The sequence below is a fragment of the Myxine glutinosa genome, chromosome 1 (assembly GCF_964187855.1).
Source record: "Myxine glutinosa chromosome 1, kmMyxGlut1.1, whole genome shotgun sequence".
Taxonomy (NCBI): Eukaryota; Metazoa; Chordata; class Myxini; order Myxiniformes; family Myxinidae; genus Myxine; species Myxine glutinosa.
This window is the reverse complement of record NC_136261.1, coordinates 18,030,126-18,052,038: the sequence shown is the minus strand read 5'-3', so window position 1 is coordinate 18,052,038 and position 21,913 is coordinate 18,030,126.

Here is a 21,913-nt window from a genome sequence, read left to right as displayed (position 1 = left end):
TTTCGTCCGAATTCATTTGCAACTTTTTGAATTATCGTGCTATATATTGTTTTTGCCCGATAATGCAATGATGAAGAATCACTTTTAAACTTCTCGGATCCAGATTCGGATCTGGATCTTCACTAAAATCTAATCATTTCATCCTTGTCACACCCCCAACCTGTCCACCAGGTTTTGTCCGAATTAGTTCACAACTTTTTGAATTATCGTGCTATATATTGTTTTTGCCCCATAACGCAATGATGAGGATTCACTTTTAAACTTCTCGGATCCAGATTCGGATTTGGATCTTCATTAAAATCTAATCATTTCATCCTTGTCACACACCCAACTTATCGACCAAGTTTTGTCCGAATTTGTTCACAACTTTTTGAGGTATCATACTGGATATCGTTTTTGGTTCTATCTCTCAATGGTGAAGAATTACTTTTGAAAACTGTGAGATCCAGATCGGGATACGGATCTTCACCAAAATCTAACCATTTCATCCTTGTCACACACCCAATCTGGCCACCAAGTTTTGTCCGAATTCATTCACAACTTTTTGAAATATCGTGCTATATATTGTTTTTGCCCGATAATGCAATGATGAAGAATCACTTTTAAACTTCTCGGATCCAGATCCGGATCTGGTTCGGATCTGGATCTTCACTAAAATCTAATCATTTCATCCTTGTCACACCCCCAACCTGTGCACCAGGTTTTCTCCGAATTAGTTCACAACTTTTTGAATTATCGTGCTATATATTGTTTTTGCCCCATAACGCAATGATGAGGAATCACTTTTAAACTTCTCGGATCCAGATTCGGATTTGGATCTTCATTAAAATCTAATCATTTCATCCTTGTCACACACCTAGCTTATCGACCAAGTTTTGTCCGAATTTGTTCACAACTTTTTGAGGTATCATACTGGATATCGTTTTTGGTTCTATCTCTCAATGGTGAAGAATTACTTTTGAAAACTGTGAGATCCAGATCGGAATACGGATCTTCACCAAAATCTAACCATTTCATCCTTGCCACACACCCAATCTGGCCACCAAGTTTTGTCCAAATTCATTCACAACTTTTTGAAATATCGTGCTATATATTGTTTTTGGCCCTATCTCTCAATGGTGAAAAATCATTTTTAAAATTCTAGTGTCTGGATCCGGATCTTCACCAAAATCTAACCATTTCATCCTTGTCGCACACCCAATCTGACCACCAAGTTTCGTCCGAATTCATTCACAACTTTTTGAAATATCGTGCTATATATTGTTTTTGGCCCTATCTCTCAATGGTGAAAAATCATTTTTAAAATTCTAGTGTCTGGATCCAGATCTTCACCAAAATCTAACCATTTCATCCTTGGCACACACCCAATCTGACCACCAAGTTTCGTCCGAATTCATTCACAACTTTTTGAAATATCGTGCTATATATTGTTTTTGCCCCTATCTCTCAATGGTGAAAAATCATTTTTAAAATTCTAGTGTCTGGATCCAGATCTTCACCAAAATCTAACCATTTCATCCTTGGCACACACCCAATCTGACCACCAAGTTTCGTCCGAATTCATTCACAACTTTTTGAAATATCGTGCTATATATTGTTTTTGGCCCTATCTCTCAATGGTGAAAAATCATTTTTAAAATTCTAGTGTCTGGATCCAGATCTTCACCAAAATCTAACCATTTCATCCTTGGCACACACCCAATCTGGCCACCAAGTTTTGTCCGAATTCATTCACAAGTTTTTGAAATATCGTGCTATATATTGTTTTTGGCCCTATCTCTGAATGGTGAAAAATCATTTTTAAAATTCTAGTGTCTGGATCCAGATCTTCACCAAAATCTAACCATTTCATCCTTGGCACACACCCAATCTGACCACCAAGTTTCGTCCGAATTCATTCACAACTTTTTGAAATATCGTGCTATATATTGTTTTTGGCCCTATCTCTCAATGGTGAAAAATCATTTTTAAAATTCTAGTGTCTGGATCCAGATCTTCACCAAAATCTAACCATTTCATCCTTGGCACACACCCAATCTGGCCACCAAGTTTTGTCCGAATTCATTCACAAGTTTTTGAAATATCGTGCTATATATTGTTTTTGGCCCTATCTCTCAATGGTGAAAAATCATTTTTAAAATTCTAGTGTCTGGATCCAGATCTTCACCAAAATCTAACCATTTCATCCTTGGCACACACCCAATCTGGCCACCAAATTTTGTCCGAATTCATTCACAAGTTTTTGAAATATCATGCTATATATTGTTTTTGGCCCTATCTCTGAATGGTGAAAAATCATTTTTAAAATTCTAGTGTCTGGATCCGGATCTTCACCAAAATCTAACCATTTCATCCTTGGCACACACCCAATCTGACCACCAAGTTTCGTCCGAATTCATTCACAACTTTTTGAAATATCGTGCTATATATTGTTTTTGGCCCTATCTCTCAATGGTGAAAAATCATTTTTAAAATTCTCGTGTCTGGATCCGGATCTTCACCAAAATCTAACCATTTCATCCTTGTCGCACACCCAATCTGACCACCAAGTTTCGTCCGAATTCATTCACAACTTTTTGAAATATCGTGCTATATATTGTTTTTGGCCCTATCTCTCAATGGTGAAAAATCATTTTTAAAATTCTAGTGTCTGGATCCGGATCTTCACCAAAATCTAACCATTTCATCCTTGTCACACACCCAATCTGGCCATCAGGTTTCGTCCGAATTCATTCGCAACTTTTTGAATTATCGTGCTATATGTTGTTTTTGCCCGATAATGCAATGATGAAGAATCACTTTTAAACTTCTCGGATCCAGATTCGGATCTGGATCTTCACTAAAATCTAATCATTTCATCCTTGTCACACCCCCAACCTGTCCACCAGGTTTTGTCCGAATTAGTTCACAACTTTTTGAATTATCGTGCTATATATTGTTTTTGCCACATAACGCAATGATGAGGATTCACTTTTAAACTTCTCGGATCCAGATTCGGATTTGGATCTTCATTAAAATCTAATCATTTCATCCTTGTCACACACCCAGCTTATCGACCAAGTTTTGTCCGAATTTGTTCACAACTTTTTGAGGTATCATACTGGATATCGTTTTTGGTTCTATCTCTCAATGGTGAAGAATTACTTATGAAAACTGTGAGATCCAGATCGGAATACGGATCTTAACCAAAATCTAACCATTTCATCCTTGGCACACACCCAATCTGGCCACCAAGTTTTGTCCAAATTCATTCACAACTTTTTGAAATATCGTGCTATATATTGTTTTTGGCCCTATCTCTCAATGGTGAAAAATCATTTTTAAAATTCTAGTGTCTGGATCCGGATCTTCACCAAAATCTAACCATTTCATCCTTGTTGCACACCCAATCTGACCACCAAGTTTTGTCCGAATTCATTCACAAGTTTTTGAAATATCGTGCTATATATTGTTTTTGGCCCTATCTCTCAATGGTGAAAAATCATTTTTAAAATTCTAGTGTCTGGATCCGGATCTTCACCAAAATCTAATCATTTCATCATTGTCACACACCCAATCTGGCCATCAAGTTTCGTCCGAATTCATTCGCAACTTTTTGAATTATCGTGCTATATATTGTTTTTGCCCGATAATGCAATGATGAAGAATCACTTTTAAACTTCTCGGATCCAGATTCGGATCTGGATCTTCACTAAAATCTAATCATTTCATCCTTGTCACACCCCCAACCTGTCCACCAGGTTTTGTCCGAATTAGTTCACAACTTTTTGAATTATCGTGCTATATATTGTTTTTGCCCCATAACGCAATGATGAGGATTCACTTTTAAACTTCTCGGATCCAGATTCGGATTTGGAACTTCATTAAAATCTAATCATTTCATCCTTGTCACACACCCAGCTTATCGACCAAGTTTTGTCCGAATTTGTTCACAACTTTTTGAGGTATCATACTGGATATCGTTTTTGGTTCTATCTCTCAATGGTGAAGAATTACTTTTGAAAACTGTGAGATCCAGATCGGGATACGGATCTTCACCAAAATCTAACCATTTCATCCTTGTCACACACCCAATCTGGCCACCAAGTTTTGTCCAAATTCATTCACAACTTTTTGAAATATCGTGCTATATATTGTTTTTGGCCCTATCTCTCAATGGTGAAAAATCATTTTTTAAATTCTCGTGTCTGGATCCGGATCTTCACCAAAATCTAACCATTTCATCCTTGTCGCACACCCAATCTGACCACCAAGTTTCGTCCGAATTCATTCACAACTTTTTGAAATATCGTGCTATATATTGTTTTTGGCCCTATCTCTCAATGGTGAAAAATCATTTTTTAAATTCTAGTGTCTGGATCCAGATCTTCACCAAAATCTAACCATTTCATCCTTGGCACACACCCAATCTGGCCACCAAGTTTTGTCCGAATTCATTCACAAGTTTTTGAAATATCGTGCTATATATTGTTTTTGGCCCTATCTCTCAATGGTGAAAAATCATTTTTAAAATTCTCGTGTCTGGATCCGGATCTTCACCAAAATCTAACCATTTCATCCTTGTCGCACACCCAATCTGACCACCAGGTTTCGTCCGAATTCATTCACAACTTTTTGAAATATCGTGCTATATATTGTTTTTGGCCCTATCTCTCAATGGTGAAAAATCATTTTTAAAATTCTAGTGTCTGGATCCAGATCTTCACCAAAATCTAACCATTTCATCCTTGGCACACACCCAATCTGGCCACCAAGTTTTGTCCGAATTCATTCACAAGTTTTTGAAATATCGTGCTATATATTGTTTTTGGCCCTATCTCTCAATGGTGAAAAATCATTTTTAAAATTCTAGTGTCTGGATCCGGATCTTCACCAAAATCTAATCATTTCATCATTGTCACACACCCAACCTGTCCACCAGGTTTTGTCCGAATTAGTTCACAACTTTTTGAATTATCGTGCTATATATTGTTTTTGCCCGATAATGCAATGATGAAGAATCACTTTTAAACTTCTCGGATCCAGATTCGGATCTGGATCTTCACTAAAATCTAATCATTTCATCCTTGTCACATCCCCAACCTGTGCACCAGGTTTTGTCCGAATTAGTTCACAACTTTTTGAATTATCGTGCTATATATTGTTTTTGCCCCATAACGCAATGATGAGGATTCACTTTTAAACTTCTCGGATCCAGATTCGGATTTGGATCTTCATTAAAATATAATCATTTCATCCTTGTCACACACCCAGCTTATCGACCAAGTTTTGTCCGAATTTGTTCACAACTTTTTGAGGTATCATACTGGATATCGTTTTTGGTTCTATCTCTCAATGGTGAAGAATTACTTTTGAAAACTGTGAGATCCAGATCGGGATACGGATCTTCACCAAAATCTAACCATTTCATCCTTGTCACACACCCAATCTGGCCACAAAGCTTTGTCCGAATTCATTCACAACTTTTTGAAATATCGTGCTATATATTGTTTTTGGCCCTATCTCTCAATGGTGAAAAATCATTTTTTTAAATTCTAGTGTCTGGATCCGGATCTTCACCAAAATCTAATCATTTCATCCTTGTCACACACCCAACCTGTCCACCAGGTTTCGTCCGAATTAATTCACAACTTTTTGAGATATCTGGTTCACAAACCGACAAACAGGTAGGGGTGAAAACCTTCGGTGGCAGAGTTAATAACTTCTTAGACAGTCGTAGAGAATGGGGACCTCGAAAATGTCATGGTATTTGCGTGCGCAATAAATAGATGGCTCATTAAAGGAGTTGAAAAATTAAAGGTGTAAGTGAAAAAAGCGGAAGGGGGAGTTAGGAAACACCTCTTCACCTGGCTTCCCATTATTACCGTTCAAATTATTTGTTTTAATCCGTCTCACTGGTGAGAATGCAGGTGCCAGCTGCCTGATAAACGAAAGCAGCTGGCATGCCGTTTCGGCTGTGTTCGTCCTTTGGGAGGGAAAGGCGCTATAATATCAAATTATCATAATTATCGTTATTAATAGGCGTCTGTCGCCCAGGGAAGCAACGCACCGTTATTGAGATAACCCTTCCCCATTTTGTGGACCCTGCGGGCTACGTACGGGGCGTAGCCCCATTAATTGGTAATTAGGGTAATTAACAGGGCAGCACGTGGCTTTGTCATCACAAGCTGATTGTCCCGCTGGGAGCTAAAGCTCAGACCTGGGATTGCGAGTTGGAATTTGGAGAGAGAGACCAGAACAGGAAATAAGGGTGCAGGATGTGACTGAGAATTAGGATATGAGGAACTGGAGTCTATCATCACAAATGGGGATGTAATTATCCATTGCACTTATCTCATTGGAGAGGCACCACTTAGGGTATCACGTGACCGCAAACCAAATTTCAGACTTTTTGTGGTCAAATAGTTTCTTCTTCTTTGTATACAGTGCAGGACTGCAGGTAGCATCATTGGCTGAGGGCGTGGTTGTGCCGCTGATGCAGTGCCCCTATTACCAGTACACTGGTACTTGTGGCTGGCTTGAGGTGATCAGTACACTGGTATTCCGCAGTATGGCAGGCTGAGTCAACCCACCTGGTGTTAATTCAACGGCAGACCAGGATTCAACTCAGGACCCAAGGACCTCACCTCAAGCCAGCCACCCTAACCGTTAACCCAACACCAGACTTTTAAAACACCTTCCTATTGATATATGTTTTCCTTATTGTAGTATTTGCTAAACCTTGAACTTTGATGCACATGTGAATCGTCAAATTACTGCTAAATTGTTTTTTTTCTTGATGGTGTTCCTTTTATTTTTATTCCACATCGGTACTCCTTTTACTGTCATTTTTTTGTATTCGTTTTCATTTTATTGTATTTTATATTTTAGAATTGGTTTATTGTATTATTGTATTTTATATTTTATAATTGGTTGCCAATTTATTGCATTATTGTATTTTATATTTTATAATTGGTTGCCACTTTATTGTATAATTGTATTTTATATTTTATAATTGGTTGCCAATTTATTGCATTATTGTATTTTATATTTTATAATTGGTTGCCACTTTATTGTATAATTGTATTTTATATTTTATAATTGGTTGCCAATTTATTGCATTGTTGTATTATATATTTTATAATTGGTTGCCAATTTATTGCATTATTGTATTTTATATTTTATAATTGGTTGCCACTTTATTGTATAATTGTATTTTATATTTTATAATTGGTTGCCACTTTATTGCATTGTTGTATTTTATATTTTATAATTGGTTGCCACTTCATTGCATTATTGTATTTCATATTTTATAATTGGTTGCCACTTTATTGCATTATTGTATTTTATATTTTATAACTGGTTGCCACTTTATTGCGTTATTGTATTTTATAGTTTAGAATTTGTTGCCACTTTATTGCGTTATTGTATTTTATATTTTATAATTGGTTGCCACTTTATTGTATTATTGTATTTTATATTTTATAATTGGTTGCCACTTTAGTGAATTATTGTATTTCATATTTTATAATTGGTTGCCACTTTATTGTACTTTTGTATTTTATATTTTATAATTGGTTGCCACTTTATTGCATTATTGTATTTTATATTTTATAATTGGTTGCCACTTTATTGTATTATTGTATTTCATATTTTATAATTGGTTGCCACTTTATTGTATTATTATATTTTATATTTTATAATTGGTTGCCACTTTATTGCATTATTGTATTTTATATTTTATAATTGGTTGCCACTTTATTGCATTATTGTATTTTATATTTTATAATTGGTTGCCACTTTATTGCATTGTTGTATTTTATATTTTATAATTGGTTGCCACTTTATTGTATTATTGTATTTTCTATTTTATAATTGGTTGCCACTTTATTGCGTTATTGTATTTTATATTTTATAATTGGTTGCCACTTTATTGCGTTATTGTATTTTATATTTTATAATTGGTTGCCACTTTATTGCATTATTGTATTTTATATTTTATAATTGGTTGCCACTTTATTGCGTTATTGTATTTTATATTTTGTAATTGGTTGCCACTTTATTGTATTGTTGTATTTTATATTTTATAATTGGTTGCCACTTTATTGTACTTTTGTATTTTATATTTTATAATTGGTTGCCACTTTATTGCATTATTGTATTTTATATTTTATAATTGGTTGCCACTTTATTGCATTATTGTATTTTATATTTTATAATTGGTTGCCACTTTATTGTATTATTGTATTTTATATTTTATAATTGGTTGCCACTTCATTGTATTATTGTATTTTATATTTTATAATTGGTTGCCACTTTATTGCATTATTGTATTTTATATTTTATAATTGGTTGCCACTTTATTGCGTTATTGTATTTTATATTTTATTTTTGGTTGCCACTTTATTGTATTATTGTATTTTATATTTTATAATTGGTTGCCACTTTATTGAATTATTGTATTTCATATTTTATAATTGGTTGCCACTTTATTGTACTTTTGTATTTTATATTTTATAATTGGTTGCCACTTTATTGCATTATTGTATTTTATATTTTATAATTGGTTGCCACTTTATTGCATTATTGTATTTTATATTTTATAATTGGTTGCCACTTTATTGCATTATTGTATTTTATATTTTATAATTGGTTGCCACTTTATTGCATTATTGTATTTTATATTTTATAATTGGTTGCCACTTTATTGTATTATTGTATTTTATATTTTATAATTGGTTGCCACTTTATTGCGTTATTGTATTTTATATTTTATAATTGGTTGCCACTTTATTGTATTATTGTATTTTATATTTTATAATTGGTTGCCACTTTATTGAATTATTGTATTTCATATTTTATAATTGGTTACCACTTTATTGTACTTTTGTATTTTATATTTTATAATTGGTTGCCACTTTATTGCATTATTGTATTTTATATTTTATAATTGGTTGCCACTTTATTGCATTATTGTATTTTATATTTTATAATTGGTTGCCACTTTATTGTATTATTGTATTTTATATTTTATAATTGGTTGCCACTTATTGCGTTATTGTATTTCATATTTTATAATTGGTTGCCACTTTATTGCATTATTGTATTTTATATTTTATAATTGGTTGCCACTTTATTGCATTGTTGTATTTTATATTTTATAATTGGTTGCCACTTTATTGTATCATTGTATTTTATATTTTATAATTTGTTGCCACTTTTTTTTTTTTTTTTTTTTGTATACAAGATCGAGGCTCGTGAAAGAGCTAACATTTATCACACAAAAAGACAAACCGACACACAAAACACAAAAAACAAGGGGAGCGGCAGACAAGATGGGGAGAGAGGGGGAAGGACACAAAAGAGAGGGGGAAGATGGGGAAGGACACAAACACAACATTTGAGAGCAGGGACATCGGGAGGACTTGGGGGGAGGTGGGAGAGGAATAAAACATATGAACACTGCAAGGACTCTGCGGTGAATTACCGGGGGTAGAAATATCAAGGTTTTCGATGGGGGAAGATAAGAGATGGTGGTGAACAGCTGTTTTAAAGACCTGGAGGGAGGAGTGGGATTGAAGGGAGTGGGGGAGTTTGTTCCAGAGGCGGGAGAAAAGGGGAATGAAAGAGTGAAGGTGAGCAGAGAGCCTAGACTTTGGCAGTTTAACCATAAGAGGGTTGCAGGCAGATCTTGTGCGACCTGAAGGAATATTGGGGGGACAGAGCACAGAGAGAGCTGGGGGAGCAAGGCCGGAGAGGAGTCGGTAGAAGACAGAAAGACCACCAACCTGCCTGCGGTGAGTGAGTGAAAGGCCCTCGGTGTTGACTACATCGCAGGAGATTCCAATGATTCTGAAAGCTTTGGCCTTTATTGCATTGTTGTATTTTATATTTAATAATTGGTTGCCACTTTATTGCATTATTGTATTTTATAATTGGTTGCCACTTTATTGCATTATTGTATTTTATATTTTATAATTGGTTGCCACTTTATTGTATTATTGTATTTCATATTTTATAATTGGTTGCCACTTTATTGTATTATTATATTTTATATTTTATAATTGGTTGCCACTTTATTGCATTATTGTATTTTATATTTTATAATTGGTTGCCACTTTATTGCATTATTGTATTTTATATTTTATAATTGGTTGCCACTTCATTGTATTATTGTATTTTATATTTTATAATTGGTTGCCACTTTATTGCATTATTGTATTTTATATTTTATAATTGGTTTCCACTTTATTGCGTTATTGTATTTTATATTTTATAATTGGTTGCCACTTTATTGTATTATTGTATTTTATATTTTACAATTGGTTGCCACTTTATTGAATTATTGTATTTCATATTTTATAATTGGTTGCCACTTTATTGTACTTTTGTATTTTATATTTTATAATTGGTTGCCACTTTATTGCATTATTGTATTTTATATTTTATAATTGGTTGCCACTTTATTGCATTGTTGTATTTTATATTTTATAATTGGTTGCCACTTTATTGTATTATTGTATTTTATATTTTATAATTGGTTGCCACTTTATTGCGTTATTGTATTTTATATTTTATAATTGGTTGCCACTTTATTGCGTTATTGTATTTTATATTTTATAATTGGTTGTCACTTTATTGCATTATTGTATTTTATATTTTATAATTGGTTGCCACTTTATTGCGTTATTGTATTTTATATTTTGTAATTGGTTGCCACATTATTGTATTATTGTATTTTATATTTTATAATTGGTTGCCACTTTATTGTACTTTTGTATTTTATATTTTATAATTGGTTGCCACTTTATTGCATTATTGTATTTTATATTTTATAATTGGTTGCCACTTTATTGCATTATTGTATTTTATATTTTATAATTGGTTGCCACTTTATTGTATTATTGTATTTTATATTTTCTAATTGGTTGCCACTTCATTGTATTATTGTATTTTATATTTTATAATTGGTTGCCACTTTATTGCATTATTGTATTTTATATTTTATAATTGGTTGCCACTTTATTGCGTTATTGCATTTTATATTTTATAATTGGTTGCCACTTTATTGTATTATTGTATTTTATATTTTATAATTGGTTGCCACTTTATTGAATTATTGTATTTCATATTTTATAATTGGTTGCCACTTTATTGTACTTGTATTTTATATTTTATAATTGGTTGCCACTTTATTGCATTATTGTATTTCATATTTTATAATTGGTTGCCACTTTATTGCATTATTGTATTTTATATTTTATAATTGGTTGCCACTTTATTGCATTATTGTATTTTATATTTTATAATTGGTTGCCACTTTATTGTATTATTGTATTTTATATTTTATAATTGGTTGCCACTTTATTGCGTTATTGTATTTCATATTTTATAATTGGTTGCCACTTTATTGCGTTATTGTATTTTATATTTTATAATTGGTTGCCACTTTATTGCATTGTTGTATTTTATATTTTATAATTGGTTGCCACTTTATTGTATCATTGTATTTTATATTTTATAATTTGTTGCCACTTTATTGCATTGTTGTATTTTATATTTTATAATTGGTTGCCACTTTATTGCATTATTGTATTTTATAATTGGTTGCCACTTTATTGCATTATTGTATTTTATATTTTATAATTGGTTGCCACTTTATTGCATTATTGTATTTTATATTTTATAATTGGTTGCCACTTTATTGGATTATTGTATTTTATATTTTATAATTGGTTGCCACTTCATTGTATTATTGTATTTTATATTTTATAATTGGTTGCCACTTTATTGTATTATTGTATTTCATATTTTATAATTGGTTGCCACTTTATTGTATTATTGTATTTTATATTTTATAATTGGTTGCCACTTTAATGCATTATTGTATTTTATATTTTATAATTGGTTGCCACTTTATTGCATTATTGTATTTTATATTTTATAATTGGTTGCCACTTTATTGCATTATTGTATTTTATATTTTATAATTGGTTGCCACTTTATTGCGTTATTGTATTTTTTATTTTATAACTGGTCACCACTTTATTGCATTATTGTATTTTATATTTTATAACTGGTTGCCACTTTGTTGCATTATTGTATTTTATATTTTATAATTGGTTGCCACCTTATTGCGTTATTGTATTTTATATTTTATAATTGGTTGCCAATTTATTGCATTATTGTGTTTTATATTTTATAATTGGTTGCCACTTTATTGCATTATTGTGTTTCATATTTTATAATTGGTTGCCACTTTATTGCATTATTGTATTATATATTTTATAATTGGTTGCCACTTGATTGTATTATTGTATTATATATTTTATAATTGGTTGCCACTTGATTGTATTATTGTATTTTATTTGTTGAACTCACCAATTGTGAAACTTGCCTCAATTTGGCCTTTGGCCGCGATGGAAGCGTTATCGCAATCAACCTTTGTTATTATTATTATTATTATTATTATTATTAATATTATTATTATTATGTCAGACTAGCTGAAGTATCCAGCATTGCCTTGGGAGGGGAAGAGTGGAGGGGAAGGATGGAGGGGAGACAAATATGGTAAATATATATATGTATATTGTTGCGGTTTTGAGAACCCCTCACTTGTAAATACTTGTAAATAATAACTCTTGTAAATATCCCATCATTTAATAAGGTTGCACCCATAGTTAGGCCATATGCAACACGTAGGACACCATAGGACTTTCAGTTATTTCCTTAATATGTGTTTCAGATAAGGCTGTGTTCCAGTAGTTGCATCTGCGTTGCATTAATTAAATAAGATAGGCCCCATTCCGTCCATTTTGCCAGTCTCTCTCTCCAAATTGAATTATGCGCCTCTGCCAGCCGCAGCCGCCTCAGCGTTCGCTCCAAACGCCATTACGCACGCGGTCAAGCTTGAAGAAGAAGGGGGCAGAGCGCCAAGAACGAGGCGTGGCCCTGTCAACGTTCCATCAAGGGGCGGAGCCGGTGAGCCCTCGCTATCCAATCAGGGCTGAGGTGAGCTTACTGGTGGGCGTGGTTTGAGAGTGCGCGGCTTGATTTCTAAGCGGACTATATAAGCGCAAGCGCGGCGCCTTTTCAGAGAGACGCAGAGAGGAGAGAGAGAAGAGAGACGCAGAGAGGAGAGAGAGGAGAAGACGCAGAGAGGAGAGAGAGGAGGAGAGAGAGAAGAGAGACTGCGGACTGCGCGAGGAGACCGATTGGTAACGGAACGGAGCGAGAGAAAGCGCTACCACGGAACTGCGCATTGACTGCATTGAGAGAGAGAGAGAGAGAGAGAGAGAGAGAGAGAGAGAGAGAGAGATGGCACACATATTACGTACGCCACATCCCAGTCCCCCTATATATCTATAAGGTCCGGTTGCGCGCCAATGACACGCAAAGCTGCCTGCTCTTCTTCGCCGCAGACCCGGAGCCTGGAACCATCTGCTTGGACCTTTAGTCCGGCAGCTAAGCTAAATATAGCATAACAATTGTGCATTTTGTGAGGAAAGCACCAAATTTGGCACACTAGTAGACTATCATATTATGAAAAGATCTGGATATTGGGCCATCTCAGATTCAGAGATTTGATTTTTGCAAGATTTGCAGATTTTGCAGATTTGCAAGCTGAGATTGCAACGCCAGGGACGGCCGACTCCTTCCAGCGAGCTGCCCACGTCACCCGCACAAGAAGAGCTCATCAAATCACTGCAGCGGCACTGCACATCCTGCAACACCGTGCGTATGAACGCCACTGTATGACATATGCTGATGATGCAGAAGACCTGCCTGAGTTCGAAGACTGGTGTCACCAGAGAGGAGAAGACATTCCCAACTTTCAGTATTGGGCAACTGTGCTGGAACTAGAGATGTTGGTACTGGTCTACGTGCGTTCTCTGCGGCAGGCTTCATTCACGATGTACCTTGATGCCCTGACGGAACTGGTCCCATGGTTCCATGCCTTAGACCACACACACTATGCCAGGTGGGTCCCTGTTCACCTGAGGGACATGGTTGCACTCCCAATGAAGCACCCAGATGTAGCCAGAGAATTCAGGGCTGGCAACTTCACTGTACAGAAGACGAAGAAGGTGTTCTCTTCGATCCCAATCGAATCGAAATCTTGCAAAAATCAAATCTCTGAATCTGAGATGGCCCAATATCCAAATCTTTTCATAATATGATAGTCTACTAGTGTGCCAAATTTGGTGCTTTCCTCACAAAATGCACAATTGTTATGCTAAGTTGCCCCACTACTTCTCCTCCTACCACTACCATCCCGTGTGAGTCTGTCTGTTTGTCCTGGGGTTGTAAGTAAGACTGTTTAGATAAGCTTGCCCTGTGTCCTTTTGCTCTTCTTCTTCTGTGTATTAATTTCGTTTCCTCTTCTTTGGGTTTTTGTATATAATTAATAAACCCACTCTTTGTTCTTCTTATTTTCTGGGTTTTCTCTTATTTGATCGTTGGCGTCCTTTCTTTCAATTGAGTACCTGTGGCACGATAGGAACCGCTTTAATCGGGTTTAGTCTATGGTTAACGGCCCGAGTCGCGGCTCGCTTCGCTCGGCGTATCCATTACTGCTGCGGCTCGGGTGGGAGTTATATCTTCGCTTACGGCCGGTGGTAGTACTTAGGTAATAAGACTAATTGGGCTTACAACCCTACCTACCACCGACCGGAAGTGACGTCATAATTTCCAGGATTGGGGGACGGCCAGCTTAAAAGACAAGGGGATTAAACCCCCCTTGAGAGCCGGAGAGCCGACCCCCGAATCCGCAACAATATATATATATGTATATATATTTCGGGGTGGGGGGCTTTGACATGAGCCTCTGTTTTTTTGAGGGGGGGGGGGGGAGAAGGGAAGGATAAAAATTTACCTGTGCAAAGAGTGCTTTCACCTCAGCGTTGCCCAAGTAACAAAAGGGAATTGTAATGCCCTCTGACACTACCACCAGGTGGTGGTACACAGTACACATTTACATAGATCATTTACGCCCGCCCCCCCCCCCCCTCCAGCCCCGCATGATACCGCAGCCACATAGCCTATGTTACCCCCCACACAAAGTTGTATTAGTACCCCGAGTTTGGAGTTTGTAACGTAAAAGATGCGGCCGTGCATAGAACACATATATACAGAGAGGGAGAGAGAGATTTTTGCTCTTTATATGTACAGATTTGTTGTAATTATGTACCTGGCGTTTTAAGGTAATTGTGCAAGCAAAAGCAGAAGAGCTTCTTATTTTGTAATAGTAAAGAAAACTGTCCAAATGTATTAGATAACACTCCATGACGAACAGGACAAGTTCCCAAGTTTCGTGTGATCGGGTTTGTTGACCATTCCAGCCTTGTACGAAGGAGGAAGATTCGGAGGGACTGATCTAAGTCGTGAGAACATCTTATTGAGGAAGGTGCGCAGGATGCTGGAGGGGGAGCGAGCAGGTAATGGGTATCAAAGGTTGAACTAGGTTAGTTACAAATTAATTTGACCGACATTGCAAATGATCCGGTAGCTAAAGTGAGTTTATTGGATATAGTATGCGGCCTGCCTCACTTACCCCATGCCTCTTTTCTCACCCATATCCCCTTCTCAACACCTCGGTTCTCAGCAAACTGTGAAGAGTTCACTTAATAACTCAAATGGTGGCGAGAGGCACTCCGGCTATGGGGGATTGCAAAGGTGGCCATGTTTGCCAGGTTACAAATAAATCCTTCTGAATTTTCCAACTGGGCCTCTAAATTCGTCGTCAGTCCTCTAAAGGTGAATGATTAGGCTAGAATACCTGCTCGGCCTGTCGGGTGATGCAAAAGTGGGTCTTTTAATGCAACCTCAGTCACAGTCCTGCTGAGTGGTCGCCCTGCTACCTGTGGACAGAACACCGGCCTTTATTAGCTACATGAGTTGTTGCAGTGATGATGTGAATAGAGGAAGAGCTGCTTTATTTGGCTCCAAAAGTTTGGGGGCCAATTGTTTGTGACTAGAATTTGAACAGTTGTCTGCACCCCGAAAAGGTATAAAATGTTACTTTTTTCGGTTTTGTAAAGTTTCCATCAACAACATTCAAGAAAAGAGTTTGTAAAATTCCTTCAACTGGTGCTGCACGAAGAAAAACATAAGTGGAGAAAGATATTACATCCAATAAAAGTAAAAAAAAAAAATATATATATATTAAATGGAGGAATTGGGAGAAGGATATGTGTGTGTAGATCCGAAGAGGTGCGTTTAGGCGATGAAGGGGCAGGTTGGTCGTGGGCGGCCGAGGGGCGGTAAGATGTTGGAAGTAAGGTAGAGGGAGGGAGTGGGTGAGGGTCGGCTGCTGACAGCGGTTGATGGATGGGTAGGCCAGGATAGCCGTGGGCAAGTCGGCCGAGCGCATATGGACGCAAGGCCCGGTTCCGAGCCCCCTCCATTTCATCCGCACTCTTCAGACCTCCCTCCACTACCCATCCTATACTTACCCCTTTGTCACCATACGCTCCTCGGTTATTACCCTTCGTTTGTTCCCATGTATCCATGCAGTACCGAAGACCCTGTGGTAGTTTTATCAATTATCTGCAGCTGCACGAGTAGTCGGAGATGAAACTCCATATCCTAATTTCTGTCTACGCTTCTTCTTCATCCCATGACCATCACCTCCATAATGTTTTCTGATTTAGCATTTTGTCCATCTTCCTTAGCTCCTTGTCCCCTCCTCCTCTTTTCCAGCTCACTAAAGTCCACCATCTCTCGAATATTATCCCCATCTCCAGCTGTTGTATGGATCCCGGTTTCCACTTTTCGCCATGTCATCTGCTTGACAGGGTTAATTGACATACTTTGCCCTCTTCATCTTGAGAAGCCTCCGAGTGACACGGGCTACATTAGTGCAGATTATCCCATCTCTCTCGCTCTCTTTGTCCTTATCAAAGAGGATAATATCAGTTAAAATAATACTCTGTTCCTACATCTGTTCGGATCTCGATATGTAGCGCAGCATCGGATTATGTTCCGATTGTATTGGATAATTAAATATACAATGGCCTACGTAGAGCATCAGATGCATCCATTTTGAATACAGTGTGAATATGTGTTCGTTGTTAAGGTAGATGTTCAAGATACATTAAGTTGTTCTCAAATAGCCCCTTATTCTTATTCTTCCTCTTCTTCTTCTTCAAATATGTGTTAGTTGTTAAGGTATATGTTCAATATAAGTTGATCTCAAATGTCCCCTTATTGTTATTCTTCTTCTTCTTCGAATATATCTTAGTTGTTAAGGTACATGTTCAACATAAGTTGTTCTCAAATGGCTCCTTATTTTTCTTCTTCTTCTTCGAATATATCTTAGTTGTTAAGGTACATGTTCAACACAAGTTGTTCTCAAATGTTTCCTTATTTTTCTTCTTCTTCTTCGAATATATCTTAGTTGTTGAGGTACATGTTCAACACAAGTTGTTCTCAAATGTTTCCTTATTTTTCTTCTTCTTCTTCGAATATATCTTAGTTGTTGAGGTACATGTTCAATACAAGTTGTTCTCAAATGGCTCCTTATTTTTCTTCTTCTTCTTCGAATATATCTTAGTTGTTAAGGTACATGTTCAACACAAGTTGTTCTCAAATGTTTCCTTATTTTTCTTCTTCTTCTTCGAATATATCTTAGTTGTTGAGGTACATGTTCAATACAAGTTGTTCTCAAATGGCTCCTTATTTTTCTTCTTCTTCTTCGAATATATCTTAGTTGTTAAGGTACATGTTCAACACAAGTTGTTCTCAAATGTTTCCTTATTTTTCTTCTTCTTCTTCGAATATATCTTAGTTGTTGAGGTACATGTTCAATACAAGTTATTCTCAAATGTTTCCTTATTTTTCTTCTTCTTCTTCGAATATGTTAGTTGTTAAGGTATATGTTCAACACAAGTTGTTCTCAAATGGCTCCTTATTTTTCTTCTTCTTCTTCGAATATATCTTAGTTGTTGAGGTACATGTTCAACACAAGTTATTCTCAAATGGCTCCTGATTTTTCTTCTTCTTCTTCGAATATATCTTAGTTGTTAAGGTACATGTTCAACACAAGTTGTTCTCAAATGTTTCCTTATTTTTCTTCTTCTTCTTCGAATATATCTTAGTTGTTGAGGTACATGTTCAATACAAGTTATTCTCAAATGTTTCCTTATTTTTCTTCTTCTTCTTCGAATATGTTAGTTGTTAAGGTATATGTTCAACACAAGTTGTTCTCAAATGGCTCCTTATTTTTCTTCTTCTTCTTCGAATATATCTTAGTTGTTGAGGTACATGTTCAATACAAGTTATTCTCAAATGTTTCCTTATTTTTCTTCTTCTTCTTCGAATATGTTAGTTGTTAAGGTATATGTTCAACACAAGTTGTTCTCAAATGGCCCCTTATTTTTCTTCTTCTTCTTCGAATATTTGTTAGTTGTTAAGGTAGATGTTCAATACAAGTTCTCAAATGTTTCCTTATTTTTCTTCTTCTTCTTCGAATATGTTAGTTGTTAAGGTATATGTTCAATATATGTTCTCAAATGGCCCCTTGTTTTTCTTCTTTTACCTCTTCTTCTTCTTCTTCTTCTTCCATATACAGTACAGGGTGGCATCAGTACAGGGCATGGCTGTGCCGCTGATGCAGTGCCCCTTGTAGGTTGGAGCAGGAATTTGGAACTTGATTAGGGTGCCAGCAATCGCTCGTCTGCTCTTTGCGGGGTCACTGTAGGGTCTTTAGTGGGACTCCCAGTTAGGCGTCCATCCACAGATGAGCACACGCAATGATGAATCACCCTGTCCGTTAAACACCGGGATTACAGTTTATGACTGGCTCGGGATTCAAACCTATGCTAGACAGCTTAGAGGCGAGTGTACGTATCTCTCGGCGAATCGTCCACATGAATCCTCGGTGAATAGTCTCGAAGTTCCTCTGGAATTGCTGGGGATTCATCCCGCATATGTGAGCGTCTGATGGGATTCACCTAATTCACGTAAAATTCCACCCGACGTTGGCACCGAGTAGGACATGCTCTATTTAATTAGTGAATCGCCGGCGATTTATCAGCACTCATTGATGTCACAACTTTGTTTATTAATACATTCACATAAAGTGGGTCATGGCCCCTTAAATATGAGTGAGCGGAACAATTTAATGATTTTGGCTGTTTCTAACCACCAGAGAATAATTTAAATTTTTAGCCCTGGACTCACCTGCAAGCCCTGGATTGGTTGAAAGTTTGTTCTAATAATGATCATATATGTATGTGTGTATATATATATAGATATATAAATAAATTATATGAGAACAACTTATATTGAACATTTACCTTAACAACTAAGAAATATTCGAAGAAGAAGAAGAAGAAAGATAAGGTGCCATTTGAGAACAACTTGTGTTGAACATCTTCCTTAACAACTAAGAAATTTTCGAAGAATCTTTCCTCTTCGGATATGAAATCTTTCCTCTTCTCCAATGGCTTGATCTCTGATCATCAATTTGGTTTCAGACCTGGTCACTCTACTGTGGACATGCTGCTTCTGTTTCTCAACAATGGATGGAGGTCCTCAATGCCAAACAGGAAATCAGAGCTGTCTCCCTTGACATATCACGTGCCTTCGATACGGTCTGGCACCCCGCTCTGCTCACCAAACTCTCCTCCTTTGGTATCCATGGAAATCTCCATGCATGGCTGGCGGACTTCCTCTGTAGTCGTAGTCAACGTGTGGCCCTGAATGTGTTTCTCTCATCTCGCCTTCCGGTTCAGGCTGGAGTTCCCCAAGGCAGTGTTCTGGGCCCTGTGCTTTTTCTGGTCTTCATCAATGATCTCTCCGACTCTTGAAAATCCTCTCTATCTCTTTGCTGATGACTCCACTCTCTGCTGCTCCATTCCTCATCCCTCAGATCGGCAGAATGCAGCCTCCTCACTCTCTGCAGACCCAGACAAAATCACTGACTGGGCAAACAAGTGGAACATGTCTTTCAATCCAGACAAATCTCACACTCTTACTATGTCTCTCTGAAAAGACCGACTGGACAACCCTCCCATCCACTTTCTGAATTATCCTCTCCAAGAAGTTCTGTCACTCAAGCTTTTGGGTCTCACTATCTGCCATGATCTTTCCTGGGAAAACCACATTTCAAATCTGGCCTCCAAAGCCAGTCGCCGACTGGGCATCCTCCGTCGTGCGAAATCCTTCCTGGGCACACCTGAGCTCTTCACCACATACAAGGCTTTCATCCGCAGCTCAATGGAATACTGTTCTCCCCTATGGGCCGGTGCTCCTGCCTCACACCTAGCTCGTCTTCACGCTGTTGAAACCAAAGCGTTCAGAATCATTGGAATCTCCCGTGATGAAGCTAACTCCGAGGGCCTCTCACTCACTCACCGCAGGCAGGTGAGTGGTCTTTCTGTCTTCTACCGACTCCTCTCTGGCCTTGCCCCCCCAGCCCTCTCTGGGCTCTGTCCCACAAATATTCCTACAGGTCGCACAATATCTGCCTGCAACCCTCTTATGGTTAAACTGCCAAAATCAAGACTCTCTGCTCACCTTCACTCCTTCATTCCTTTTTTCTCCCGCCTCTGGAACAAACTCCCTCACTCTCTTCAATCCCACTCCTCCCTCCAGGTCTTTAAAACAGCTGTTCACCACCATCTCTTATCTTCCCCCATCCAAAGCCTTGATCTTTTCTACCCCCGCTAATTTCACCCCAAAGCCACTTTTTTGAAATACCAACTTCTTTCCTGGAAGTCTTTTAGTCAGGTTCACTATGTTAACAAATAGAATTTCGTTCAAAATTTTGGGAGATTAGCAAACCTGTACATTTTTGGAATCATCAGAGCATGGAGAATCCGAAAATCAATGTTGGCATTTGCACAGACATCTGCATGGCCGCCATTTTGGATTTTCAAAATGGCCGCCATAAAATACATATTTTGTGCTATCTCGGCTTCTAGTCAACCGAGAAACTTAATTAAATATGCTAATCCTATGTTTTCTGGGTTAAGGAATCCAATAAAGGCCTCAAAATAGTGCTCAGGATTATAGAAAAGCAACAAACAAAGGTAATTGAAAACCATTGTCTTTATATTTGTGATATAACTGTATTACATAATACATGATATTGCAAGTCCTTTGAAGTTATAGGTATGGGTTTATAAAGCAAGAAAGCAGCCTTGTTAGTATCAGATTGAACTATAAGTCCGATACGGAGGATCTACTAGGTCTACACCGTTCAGGAATATGCTTTTACAGATCTTCATCACTGTCCTGAGGGTCATTTTCGCAACGCTGTCTATGCAAATGCAAACATTAATTTTTGGATTCCTCATGCTCTGACTATTCCAGAAATGTATAGTTTTGCTAATCTACCAAAAATTTGAACGAAAAAACATAGTGAACCTGACTATTTGGTGTCCTTGTGTTTATACTTCTCCCACCTCCCCCCCCCCCCCCCTTCCCAGACCACCTCCCCCCAAGCCCCCTCCCTCCCACACATTCCCGATGTCCCTGCTCTCAAATGTTGTGTTTATGTGCTTCCCCTTCTCTCCCCCTTGTCTACCGCTCCCCTTTTTATATACTTTGTTTGTTTGTCTGTTTGATTTGTTTGTGTGATAAATGTTAGCTTTCACGAGCCACGATTCTGTTTCCAAAAAAAGAGAAAGAAAAAAAAAAAAGAAGAAGAAGAAAGATAAGGGGCCATTTGAGAACAACTTGTGTTGAACATCTACCTTAACAACTAAGAAATATTCGAAGAAGAAGAAGAAAAATAAGGGGCCATTTGAGAACAACTAACGTTGAACATCTACCTTAACAACTAAGATATATTCGAAGAAGAAGAAGAAAAAATCAGGGGCCACTAGAGGGGATCATATTGTCGTGCGAATCCCTCCGGTTAATACCAGGGACCGCGGATGGACCAAACGGATTTAACGGAGGCGACGACCAACTCGGATTCGGCTAT